Raw genomic sequence first — 13,983 nt, 5'->3', positions numbered from 1 at the left:
GACACTGAAAGGCCAGGGCGCTAGGAGAACTGTCACTATTGTATCAAAGTAAAATAGCCTTTAGTTTGTAGGCTTTTTCTCAATTTTACAATGTCATAGACCACCCAGCATATCGATGCATTTTAAATCTGGTATTTTCACTCTATCCAAGTTAAAAAAAAATAGATTTGGCGATGTCCAGTGCTTTCTCAATGTAAAAGAAGTAAGAGACTAAGAATCGGGGGGCAGGAAACAAACCAAATATTACTAATTGCATATGAGACACTATCCAGACTCAACACGATAGTCTACTGGAAATGCCTTCTGCAGATGCTAAAACTGTTCTCTTGTAACCATTTTTCTTCAGTCTTTGTAGAAAATCATGGTTTTGCAAGTGCAGCCTCATACAAGTGCAAGGACAACTAGTGCTGACACAGTAAAAGAAATATAAACTCTTCAGTTCAAAGAAATTGAAGATAACCAGCCCATTTAAGCCCCTTGATCATCATACTTCCCTCTCAATGTGCATGTGAAAAGAATGTAAAATAACTCAAATAGAAAGCTTCCTCTAAATCTGTTGTGGTCAATCTAAAATAATTATAAAATGCCTGATGTGTCTACTACACATGTTAAAATCTTGAACATTAATAAATCTGAATTAGAGAACAAAATTAAATAATCAGCAAAATGCTGACCAAGGAGTCCTTGAATTGACAGCTGTGTACACATCCTCCTTATCAATGTCAAGGAAGTTTATGAATCTCTGATGAAACGAAAATGCCCCTGGCATAGCACGGCTGAACAGAGAGAGAGCAGGGAGCCCATATCACCATTCATTATATGAATAATAATTTCAAGACATTTTCATATCTGTATGTTTCCATTTCAAGTTTAAAATTCTGTCTTTAGTTAATCTTTGAGAAATTGGCATAATTTATTTCACCACAACACTTAAACTCATAAAGTGAGGCTTCCTTGCAAAAGCAAGTAAAGCTATTAAACTAGGATGTCAGTTTCTTCTCTGCTTTAGGATTTTAGGGGAGTAAGGTTAGATAGAGATGAACCAGGAATGAACATGATAATTGCAACACAAAACCATAAAATTTTTGAACATTAAGTTAATAAACCCAATCTTAGATAGATTAGATACATGAGAAATGGTGTATTGAATATAACATGCTCTGTGTCCTATGCAATGTTGACCTGAAAAAGGGAAATACGTTTTTTAAAGGGGTCAGTTTACAATGAACTACCTTCCAGTTCTGTGCTGGCACCTGCTGGCTCACCAAGGGCAATTGTTAAATTTTCAGGAATTTTGTGAGTCAATTTTTAAACACCCCTATTATTAAAAATTAAGTTATATTAACTTACAATTAAATAAATCCTATTAATAAGAAATATAATAGTCATCATTCATGAATTATTTTGCTATTGTCTACATTCTTGAGGTTCTTTATGTCTATTTATTTTATGGTGGGAACATCAAAATTGAGTGCTACTGCATATCTCTTCCCAATTCCATGTTCATACCAAGTTAGTAGGTTAAAATAGACCATGATGAGATTATTTACACCACAGAAATCAACAAATACTATGAATCAGTGTTGTTTTTCCTAGAAAGCTGGTTATTAAACATTTATCAACATATCCCTGCATATTGAATTTAGAAGAATAAGATAAACATGATTACACATAAAGAGATTTTTATAAATAAAAGTTAAGGAAAAATGTCTATCCTCTATCACATTACTGTTATAAATTCTTATTTGTTTGACACCTCAATGAAGAGAGAATTATTTTATTTAACCATGTGTCTGTATAGTTCATTTGTTTTCTCTAAGTTGGAATGGTCCTAAATAATATATTATGGACAGAAAAGAATCCGTTATATTTTTAATTGTTTATAAAAATACTCACATAATAGTAAATAGTAAATCATTTCTAAGTATATTTATATCAACAAATTCTTGTCCATGTCTAACATTTAAATTAAAGATGGAATAAAGCTGATTAGCAGATTAAACACAATGTCTTCACAAAAATAAATGGGAATTTGGAAATGCCCATTTCCCAGTTGTTAAAAAAAAAATAAGAGGCTGAATTTGGAAATTCATTGTACAGAAACGAAATCCTACATGATCCATATTTTATACATAAACTCACATACATGAAGGAACTTGAAAATAGTACAACACTGAATAGAAAGAGATATTTGGTATAGAGGAAACTCTACTGGAATTCATACTGAAATAATTTCATGGAATAATAGGAACTTGAGCTGGATTTTTGTAGCAAGAGTAGAAAAACAGAAGGAAAAGAGTAACCATACCACCTGGTAGCACCAATAAACATTAACACTACTATTGCCAAGTGAAGAGCTAGTTTGTAGCTACTCACAATACTCACAAGAGCTATTAGTAGAATAATTCCCTCTTATCCATGGGGATACATTCCAAGACCTCCAGTGGATTCCTGAAACTATGGATAGTACCAAACCCTATATATGTTATGTTTTTTCCTATACATACATACCTACGATTAAGTTTATTTTTTAAATTAGACACAGTAAGAGATTAACAATAACTAATAATAAAATAGAACAATTATAACAACATACTGTAATAAAAGTTATGTGAATATCATCTCTCTCTGTTTCTCAAAAATATCTTATTGTACAAATTTAGTGCCTTCTCCATGTTAACTAAGCACTTATCAAGCACTGTGACCATAACTTTTGCAGTTTGAGGTGTGACAGCAAAATTAGCATGAATTTCTTTTTCCTTCTCCACAATTCCATTGATAAAATTTCATTCTTACCATACATCTTAGCAACCTCAGGATACAATTCTTTTTTCTCTCCTTATTAGGTTGAGAACTTTCTGCTCTTCACTTAAAGGAAGCATATAATGGCTTCTCTTTGGCATATCCAAATGGCCAGCATCACTATTCTTGTGCTTTGGACCATTATTAAGTAAAAGAAGTATGATCTGAATACAAGCACAGTGATATCAATCTGATAACCAAGATGGCTACTAAATGAATAATGGACAGGATATGCTGGACAAAGGGATGATGTACATCCCAGGTGGAATGGAGCAGCACGGCGTGAGATTTCATCGTACTACTCAGAATGGCGTGCAATTTAAAACTTATGAATTGCTTATTTCTGGAATTTTCCATTTAATATTTTTGAACCGTGGTTGGCCACGGGTAACTGAAAAAAATGGATAAGGGGGACTATGGTATTGTTAGAATAGAAATGCTTTCTAACCTAAGAAGAGGCTCTTTTTGGCTGAGGCCTGAAGGAGAAGCCCTGTTTGAGCGGTGTCGATAACTATCTGGTCATGTTAAAAATGTAAGAAACTGACCTTTTTTTTTTTTTTTAGATTCCATATATATATGTTAGCATACGATATTTGTTTTTCTCTTTCTGACTTCAAGAAGAACCTAGGGGCAGGACAGGAATAAAGATACAGACCTACTAGAGAATGGACTTGAGGATACGGGGAGGGGGAAGGGTAAGCTGGGACGAAGTGAGAGAGTGGCATGGACATATATACACTACCAAATGTAAAATAGATAGCTAGTGGGAAGCAGTTGCATAGCACAGGGAGATCAGCTCGGTGCTTTGTGACCACCTAGAGGGGGGGTATAGGGAGGGTGGGAGGGAGACGCAAGAGGAAGAGATATGGGGATATATGTATATGTATAGCTGATGCACTTTGTTATAAAGCAGAAACTAACACACCACTGTAAAGCAATTATACTCCAATAAACATGTTAAAAAAATGTAAGAAACTGCACTAGTAAAATGTAACATGGAATGGAATTTAGTAAAAAGAGGCTGGATAATAAAGAGATATATATTGTGGGAGATCTTAAATATAACTTTAAGATAATATGGAAGACTTAGGAAATGCCTCTGATACCATATCCTCTCTGCCCACCGCACAGGTCATATTCATGTTCGGTGGATAGCTGTTATACATTTTTATGGCTTCCTGTCTCAAGGAGCTACCTGTCTCAGCATGAGTTCTTTCCCTGGTTACAGGTATACATCTGTCCTGATCAAGGAACAGGTCATAAGGGCCAGGTAGTTATACCCTCAACCAATAAGGCAAGGGAATTAGTGATAAATGCCCCCAGTTCCTTGTCCCTCATTGGGGGAGTTTAGGGAATTGTTCTAAACAGTTTCTCAGAAGCTACCCGGCTGGGCTGAATTCCAGTTACCCTACTCATGAATACACCATTTATCGTGTCCTCTACCTTCCCTGCTTCACCTCCCCACTCCTTCAACATGCTTCTCAGAATTATTTCAACCCCCCAAACCCTGCCTCCCCTAAAAAATCCTCCTTGTACACAGTTCTTTGTCTTAGAGTCTCCTTTTGGGGAAATCCAAACTATTATGGAGTCCGTAATATCCAAGATATTCAAGACTGAAAGTGATATGAGAACAATAAGTAATTTATTTACGGCCAATAAATTTCAAATAAGGGTTTTCATGCTATGTCAATACAATTCTTGGGCTGACTTAGAAGAGAGAAAACTACTTCACATAGGTGAGCCTAGGATCATGAAAACAACTCAATGAGTGTTTGTATGGTATGTGCTACCTGCACTACAGAAAGCACTCGGGGATATCGGGATGAACAAAACTGCCTGTGCCCACAAAGTACATGGTCTGCTTACACGAAAATTCCCAGTGGAGACAGTAAACAGAGAAAAATAGGAAATTAGATTCCTCAAAGGTGATCAAAGAATAGTACTTATTACTAGACTCATAGATGTCAAGCGGAATGCTTGCAAAATCCTGACCAGGCCACAGATTGATGTCATTTATTTGGAAGCTGATACTAGCAAATTTGGGGACATTCTTCAGAACTGACAGTAGAAAGGGATTTTCCTCTGGGGATGAACAGCAAATTGGTCTAACTATACTTGACATTATAATCACACCAGGCAATTATCAAATGCATTGTTGCTGGACAGCAGCGATGTCATTGATCTGCTGCCTGGCCAAAGTGCGGTCCAGTTCTTCAGTTCAAAGCTCAGGGTTTTTGAGGGCTTTTTATAAATAAGGTCAAAGCTCTTGAAAGCCCTTGGAAATCAACTCAACTATCTACTGATGGAAACTATAGACCTCCGCTTCCCTTCCTATCCCATGATTACACCAGCCTCTTGCCAACCCAAGCTTCGTACACCCCTTTAGGGATTCATAAGCATCCCAAACCTACTTCAGTCTAAAGCTACAAATCTTATCAAAATACAAGGGACTCTAGAATTACTTCCCAATATAGCTGTTTGGATAAGAACAAGTGGAGGGGACTAAAATACAAGGGAACACAGGAGAGCAGCCATAGTCAGAATACCAACAATTGTGTCATTACCCATATCTTGTGTTCTCTCTGTAAATTACCCAATATCCAATTTCCCTGAACCTGAAGCCACATAATGAACTCTCTGGAGCAAGTTAATTTTTATATTTTAATTATTTTCTATTCTGCTATAAAATCACCATGCAAGTACATTATAGCAAATCTATATGAAAGGAATAGTGGGAATGCTAAATAGGCCACTTACAATAAAAGTGAAACATCTTAATTTCCGTAAAAAAGTCATTCTCTTTTAAATTAAATATTAAGAAAAGTAGAAATAACCAGACAGTTTCTGCCTTTGTAGGAGTGGTTTGGGTACCTCAGTGAGAGCCCCAAAGCAATGATGTACACTAGACAACCCCATCCCACAAAGCCTGGCCTCCTACATGTAGAAGAATTTGACCCATCATGTGGAGTTTCATTTCTGAAAATGACACCAGGGCTATTATGTTGGAATAGAATAAAAACTAATAAAATTGTATGCCAAATCTTTAATCAAATCAATAATACAATTCACTGAGTTTCTTTGGAGATCATTTCCTAAAATAAATATCAGAAATTACAGTAAATTTCAAGTAGAAATATACACAGAAAAATGCACATGTGCTCTTTTTAAAAAGCTGATTATATCTTGCTGGTCTAGTTCTATGTATAAGCAACTGCCTATGCCTTTGATTTGGATGGTAACTAAAAGGGCCTTCCAACTATAATAGCCACTGTGCTGCCTGTTTGCTGTAATAGTCTCAACCTCACTGCTTCATTCCTTTAGGTCTTCTGGATTATTTTTGCCATTATTTTAAATTAAAATACTTATTAAAAGGAGAGCATCTTCTTCTTATTGGACACCTTAAAGAGCAGCTGATATCTATGGGAATATTACATGAATAAATATTATACAGCAGTGACAGCATCTACAATGAAGCATGAAAAAAACGCTCTTTTTCCAAGTGCCTATTAGGTAAATTATTGCTACTCTCAGAAAGGAGTTCTGATTTAACAGCTCAAATACTTCCTTCATCATTTTAATTCAATTGATACTATTTTCAAAGAAAATTAGATTATCAGCATAGAAGTAGACCTTGAAAGCCACATAGTCTAACTACCTCATTTTACACTTGAAGACGGTGAATCTCAGAGAGGTTGACCTGCCAAAAGCCGAGCAGATATTTATCGGCAACTCTATAACCAGAACTCTGGTCCATGTCAGAAGCTAAAGCCAGTCAGATGTTTCCAGCAAACTGCTCAGAAATAGGGAGGGAAGATGGAATATATGGAACAATTACAGAGCACCACCATTTTTATCACAAGTTCTGAGAATAATTTCCTCCAAGTGTTTTCTGATACAACTGAAATTAGAATGTGAGTAGCTGCCATGCCTTCTTATAGTATACCAAGTAGGATATGTCATTTTTTATAAATTAAAACATGGCTAGAAAGATAAGCCTGAAATGTTAATAACAGTTATTTCTGGTTTTACTTTCTTCTTGGCATTGTTCTATGTTTCAAATCCTTTGAAAATAGTCAACAAATGATATGATAAAAACTTACTATGCTCCCCAGATAAGTCCTATTAAATAATTAATTTATACATGTGGTATTTGATAATGGCGAAAAAAGTCATCTTCCCAGATCTCCTATATTTGACATATTAGTATAATGTCTTCAGACAGTAGTGATTTTTTTTAAGTTATTTTTTATTGAAGTATAGTTGATTTACAATGTTGTGTTAGTTTCAGGTATACAGCAAAGTGATTCAGTTACACATACATATATATCTATTTTTTTCAGATACTTTTCCCTAATAGATTATTACAAAATATTGAGTATAGTTCCCTGTGCTATATAGTAGGTCTTTGTTGTTTTTTTTTAATATATATTAGTGTGTATATGTTAACCCCAAACTCCTAAGTTATCCCTTCCCCCCCTTTCCCCTTTGGTAACCATAAATTTGATTTCTATGTCTGTGGGTCTATTTCTGTTTTGTGTATAAGTTCATTTGTATCATTTTTTTTGGTTTCCACATATAAGTGATATCATATGATATCGGTCTTTCATAGTAGTGATCTTAATTTAGTTTATAGAAAATGATTTTATACTTAATTTAGATTATAGAAAATGATTTTATACACAGCGTTTGACTTGAAAATAATAGGCTAAAAGCTAGTAGTTTGGGAGGAAATTTACCCACCTGAGCAAGAGGTGGTTATGCCCTTTCTTCTGGATTCACACAGATCTTTGTGAGTCACTTGACCAATCTGAGCACCCACTGCCCCTATGAACAATCCCTGCTGCACAGTTTGTTGTGTGGCTACAAGGGATCGTGCCCTAGCACAGTACCTTGCACAATACTACACACTCAAGGACAGCTAGCTCTTTCTATTATCAGGCTATCATTATTTAAACAGTTTCCAAATGTGAAACTGGAAACTAATAGATGTTAAAGGAAGAATTTCTATTAACAGAAATAGTACTTGGAGTTATAAAGAAAAAGTAAAGATGACGTCTATAGCAATACTTATGGTTTCATATGTCTGTGTACTGATGCACAAAGAATAGAAAATAAACCAGAAATAGGCAAGTGACAGTAGGTAATTACTAATCTCCTAATTATTACCAAAACATAATGGACTGGGGTACATACTTTTTTAAAAGTAGGAATAATATAATAGTGGAGAATAATTATTGTAATAAGAGAATTCTGGAAACAAATTCCATCACCACCAGTTTTTAGCAATTTATTTTCTGGAAAATCAATTTATCTCTCTGATACTTAGTAAAAATGAAAATAATAAGGATGAGGTTTAAAGGCCAAAAAAGGTAGAAATTGGTATAAAGAAAGCAGTTAGTAATATAACTTTTAATTTTTTTCCTTCCTTTGGGAGAAATAGATCTACTAGAAAGGGAGAAGAAGCAAAACTGTAAATTTAACTGGTTTGGAAGTCTCAAATCAGGTAATTTGGGGTGAAATAAGGATGAAGACAAAAGGAGAAGGTAACAGAATGGATAATATTGTGGGAATATTCTGCAGACTTAGAAACCAAATAGAACACATACTGAATATATTTCCATAGAACATAAAACTGACCTGAATGCAAGATATAGCTGTGATGGGAAACTTCAAGTCCCAAGCCACCAGCTGGGACCTTAATACTGCTTAATGCCAAGCATCTAATAAATAGTTAATGAATTCAATACTTGACCTGATGAAAATAGCTTTCCACAATGTTAGAATAGTTGAAATATGAATGTGAATTTGTCAAGGGAGCAACTTAAATCAGCCTCATCCAAACATGGCACCTTTACCATCTAAACTGAAAATATGTGAATATGAGTATTATTCCTCTTAATTTTCTCTTAATTTCTCTCTTAGTGGACTTCTCAGAAGAAAGTACATGTCAAATATGCCTATGTATGTATAAAGAAGCAAAACTAAATTTAACCATGATATTATAAATAATTGTCAAAGTAGCAATGGGAAGAAAACATAATGGAATTATCCCTAAAAGAGTCTGTCAGAAAATAAAAATGTTACACAAATGATCATTCATTCATGCATGCAATAACATATACTAACTGGACAGCCACAGGCAAAAGAATGAAACTGGACCACTATCTTATGCTACCCACAGCAATTAATTCAAATTGGATTAAAAACTTTAATGTAAGACCCAAAACCATACAACTCCTAGAGGAAAACATTGATGGTAAACTTCTTGACATAGGTCTTAGGCATGATTTTTTTAATATGACACCAAAAGCAAAAGCAATCAAAGCAAAAATAAACAAGTCAAACTACATCAAACTACAAAGTTTCTGCACAGCAAAGGAAACCATTAACAAAATGAAAAATCAGGCTACTGGATTGGAGAAAATATTTGGAAAATGGGCAGAAGATCTGAATAGGCATTTTTTCAGATAAGACATACAGATGGCCAACAGGTACATGAAAAGATGCTCAACATCACTAATCATCAGGGAAATGCAAATCAAAACCACACTGATATATTACTTCACACCTGTTAAATTGGCTATTATAAAAAAGACAAGAGATAAAAAGTGTTGGCAAGGATGTGGAGAAGAGAAAACTTGTACACTGTTTATGGGAATGTAAACTGGTGCAGCCCCTGTGGAAATCAGTATGGAGGTTCTGCAAAAAATTTAAAATAGAAATACCATATGATCCAGCAATTCTACTTCTGGGTATTTATTCGAAGAAAACGAAAATACTAATTTGAAAAGATATGTGCACCCCTATGTTCTTTGCACCATTTACAATAGCCAAGATATGGACAACCTAAGTGCCCATGGATGGATGAATGGATAAAGAAAATGTGTCACTAATATATATATATATATATATATATATATATAAAATATATAGGAAACTGCATACTCTGTTACATTAAAATCTGTTGATCTACCCCGAATTTGAATGGATCTTTTACCCATGCATGATTCTGTAACATATGCATTGCTCATTTGAAAATTCACTGTGGTATGTAGACCTTTCAAATGTTTGCACGTTTCATTATGTAATATTTTAAAAAACCACACTTGTTAATATCACCACCAATCTAATCAGGAAAGTCAGTATAGGGAAGCTGTGAGGCTCACAGTGGTAGGAACACATTTTCCAAAATCCTCATTTTCTCTTGAAAGTTCAAATTTTCCCATTGGCAACAAATACAATCAGTTGTTTTCCTTGAAGTGACAGGCTCAACTGATTCATTAAAAGAAAGAGGGCTTCCCTGGTGGCGCAGTGGTTGAGAGTCCGCCTGCCAATGCAGGGGATACGGGTTCGTGCTCCGGTCCAGGAAGATCCCACATGCCGCGGAGCGGCTGGGCCCGTGAGCCATGGCCGCTGAGCCTGCGCGTCCGGAGCCTGTGCTCCACAACGGGAGTAGGCCACAACAGTGAGAGGCCCGAGTACTGCAAAAAAAAAAAAAAAAAAAAAAAAGAAAGAAAGAGAAACATCCATCAAATACTTAATTCTGAAAAAGTATAGTTTGTTGGTCTTTCAAGTAAAAGTGATGTTTCATGGAAAAAAGGAGCTAAATAGGTAGCTGGTTCAGCTCCTAACTCAATCACATGTGTGTTTTCTTTAAAACCACTTCCTTATTTCTTTATGCAGAACATCTTTATGTGTACTTCCGATTTTGTCACACAGAATATTGGAAAGACATACTGAAGTGTTGAGATTTAACAAAATTAAAAATTGCTATATCACAGACGTAGAAAACAAACTTATGGTTACCAAAGGGTAAAGTGGGGAATAAATTAGGAGTTTGGGATTAACAGATACACAATACTATGTGTAAAATAGATAAACAACAAGGACCTACTGTAGAGCACAGGGAACTATTTTCAATATCTTGTAAAAACCTATAATGGATAATAATCTGAAAGAGAATATATATATATGTGTGTGTGTGTGTAAAAAACTGAATCACTTTGCTGTATAACTGAAACTAATACAACATTGTAAATCAACTATACCTCAATAAAAAATAATAATAATAATAGAATTGCTACATCAAGGACATTCCTAAGTGGAACTAGCTTTTTTTTTTAATGGCCTCATGTGTGACACAGTGAAGAACAGAGTACCTCCTAGAACACTTAGTTGCCACTGTCTTGATTTGAGCCTCTGCACCAGCAGTTTCAAGCAACATTGACTTTGGCTCTTCCAGTGCAAATGCGGATACAGTGAAAAGGGCAAATCATGCTTTAGCATTATTATGAAAATAGGTTTGACCTCGTGGACTTCCTGTAAAGGTCTTGGGGATTTCTAGGGGTCCAGAACACTTTGAGGGCTGTCCTTTATAGCTCCAGTTCTCCACGAGGCTGCATATGAGCATATAAGCATCACCTGGGGAACTTTCAAACCCCACCAGTGTTCTGGCTGCACTTCAGCTTTGTTAAATTGGTCTCTGAGGTAGGGCCCTGGTATAGGTATAATTTAAATCAGGTAATTCTAATGTAATCCGGATGAGAACAACTAGTTTAGAGACCAGCAAAAGAGAGGGTGACCTTTGTGGTAACTACAGCACTTTGTGAAACTCTGCGAAGAATCTAATGACCTACTGCAGATTTTTAGCACTTTGAGTCTTTCTCTTTGATTCTTACTCCTAAAAACTTGGCATGTCTCCACGTATTCTCAAATGTAAAATTTCTTTTATGGTGTCTGGAAGATTTGGGACAAGGAATTTAACAAAATGTTTTACAAGATACAAACACAATTGTCACAATTCAACCATACAGAGGTGCGTACGTGTAAATAGTTATTAAGAGATCCTCAGGGCCCACTCAAGATAAGCAAAGATAATGTTTCTTTATTTTGTATTTACAAAAATAGATCACTTTTTCAATGTTATATAAATTATCTAAATTGCCTCACTTCTCTAGCCATCTGTTTCACCTCTGTAAAACAGGAAGTTAATCTAGATGAAACTAAGGCTCATCAGTTAGCCTATGAGATCATCACTTAGCGGGACTTTAAGCTCAGTGAAGTAGGTCACTGCATGCACAGCAGGGGGCTGAGAGCCACACAGCCATGCCTGCCCCCTCCACTATTTCAAGCAATGTCTACTGAATAGCCACTCACTGTTGGAACTCTATTTGATTTAGGACTTAAAGTAGATTTTAGCTTTTAAAAAATTTTTTCTGAGTAATGTTTAAAGAAAAAGATTTATTTATCCTCAACAATGAGCAATCCAAAGCTTCCTCAATGGAAGCTAAATTAGTGTTAAGGAATAGAGTCCCACAGACATAGAGAACAGACTTGTGGTTTCCAAGGGGGAGAGGTTTCCGGGAGGGATAGAGTGCAAGGTTGGGGTTAGCAGATGTAAGCTATTATATATAGAATGGATAAACAACAAGGTCCTACTGTATAGCACGGGGAACCATATTCAATATCCTATGATAAATCATAATGGAAAAGAATATTTATAAAGGAATGTATGTATAATTGAATCACTTTGCTGTATAGCAGAAATTAATAAACATTGTAATTAATAAACATTAATTTAACATTAATAAACATTAATTAGATCAATTATACTTCAATTTTTTTTTTAATTTTTTAAAAATTTTTAAAAAAAGGAATGGAGTCCACGTGCAAAGTGACAGCTCACCCATGCTCAGGTGTCCAGGGGCTCCTTTGTGTCAGGCACTGTACTTGATGTGGAGTTACTGAATCAGATTTCTCTCTTTTTTTCTCTGTCTCTATTAATCTATTTTATGTAGGTTAATATCCCAAAAGACAATCCTTAGCCACTCTGAGCTTCATGCCTGGACTGTACAGATTATTTCCTTTTTAGCTTAGAGAATTTCCATTTAGGTTTGTCACAGGGCTCCCTTTGTGAGAAGTAAATAAAAATAACTGATCCAGAATTTACTAATCATTTAAAGGTCATTCAAATGTGATATATGGTGATCTATTGAGATGATATTTAGCATAACATCATGTGCACATTTTTAGTCAATTCAGCATCCTAGTAATACGGATAGCACGTCGTTTGAAATCAAATTATTTTTACTTAGCCATATTAAAAAATACATTTTAGATGGAGGTGATTAATATCTTATAGTTACATACCCTAAAGCATATTTTCAATTAATATTTTCTTCTCTCTTGACTGAAGTGTCATTTTTTATTCATCAAAAATTTTAAAAGTGTAACATTTATCAAAGCATCTCTAGTTTACATCTTCTCACCTGTGTTGGAAATTTCTTGAATGGTTGGACTAGCTCATATGTTTGCCTCTCCAGCACACTGAGCCTGTTCTGTTACCCGGTGTGTTTGTATAATAACAATTAGCCCATAAACAATCTTAGTTGCATGTGAAAATTATCAGGACTTATATGAATTTTTTCTAGGAAAGGAAAAACAAACTATCAAGTAGAATTAAGTTTTGAGCAGAAAAGGAGAGACCCTTTCAGCTGTATTTTAAGGAAATTTGAACTGCCTGCCTGCACCCAGCTTTCCCTCTTCAGAGATGCACACCCCGTTGTGACTTTGGGCTGAAGAAAGTTAAACTTCCTCTGGTGCCCACCTTAACTGCAGCCCCTGGCTCACCTCTCTGCACCTGCACAGGCACAGTGTCCCTAAGTCAGTATTTCCACTCTACTGATTTTATGTAGATTAACATCTCAAAAATCAATTCTTAGCCACTCTGAGCTTCCTGCCTGGACAGTACAAATTATTTCCAAAAATACAGTTATTATTAATTTTGGGTAGTGCTCTGCTCACAAAGTTGCATAGGTTTTGAAAGGTCTGCCCCTGACCTTTTTAAAGATGTTTTATTATCTTTAGTGGAAGATTTACAAAATGCATGGGTTTTCAGGTTCACATGTATTGTGTCAGGGAAGAATCCTCTATACTTGTTGTCTTGAGGAAAATAAATAAATGGTGAATATAGTTAATCAGGATTTATTTTTCTTAAGTTATTTGTAGTTAGACTTTCAAAAGTTTTTTCTTAAGTCATTTAGTTATCATGGGGCAGCATTCCTTTATTTAAAAGTCATTACAGTATTGCATATATTCTAATCTACTTATTTTTTGAAGCATTATCTATTATTGGTTAGAATAAAATTCTGGTTCGAAGCTATTCTTTGTGGTACTAATTTT

Source organism: Tursiops truncatus, chromosome 4 (assembly GCF_011762595.2).
Source record: "Tursiops truncatus isolate mTurTru1 chromosome 4, mTurTru1.mat.Y, whole genome shotgun sequence".
Taxonomy (NCBI): Eukaryota; Metazoa; Chordata; class Mammalia; order Artiodactyla; family Delphinidae; genus Tursiops; species Tursiops truncatus.
The sequence above is the reverse complement of the archived record's forward strand: the minus strand, read 5'-3'. Positions refer to the sequence as shown.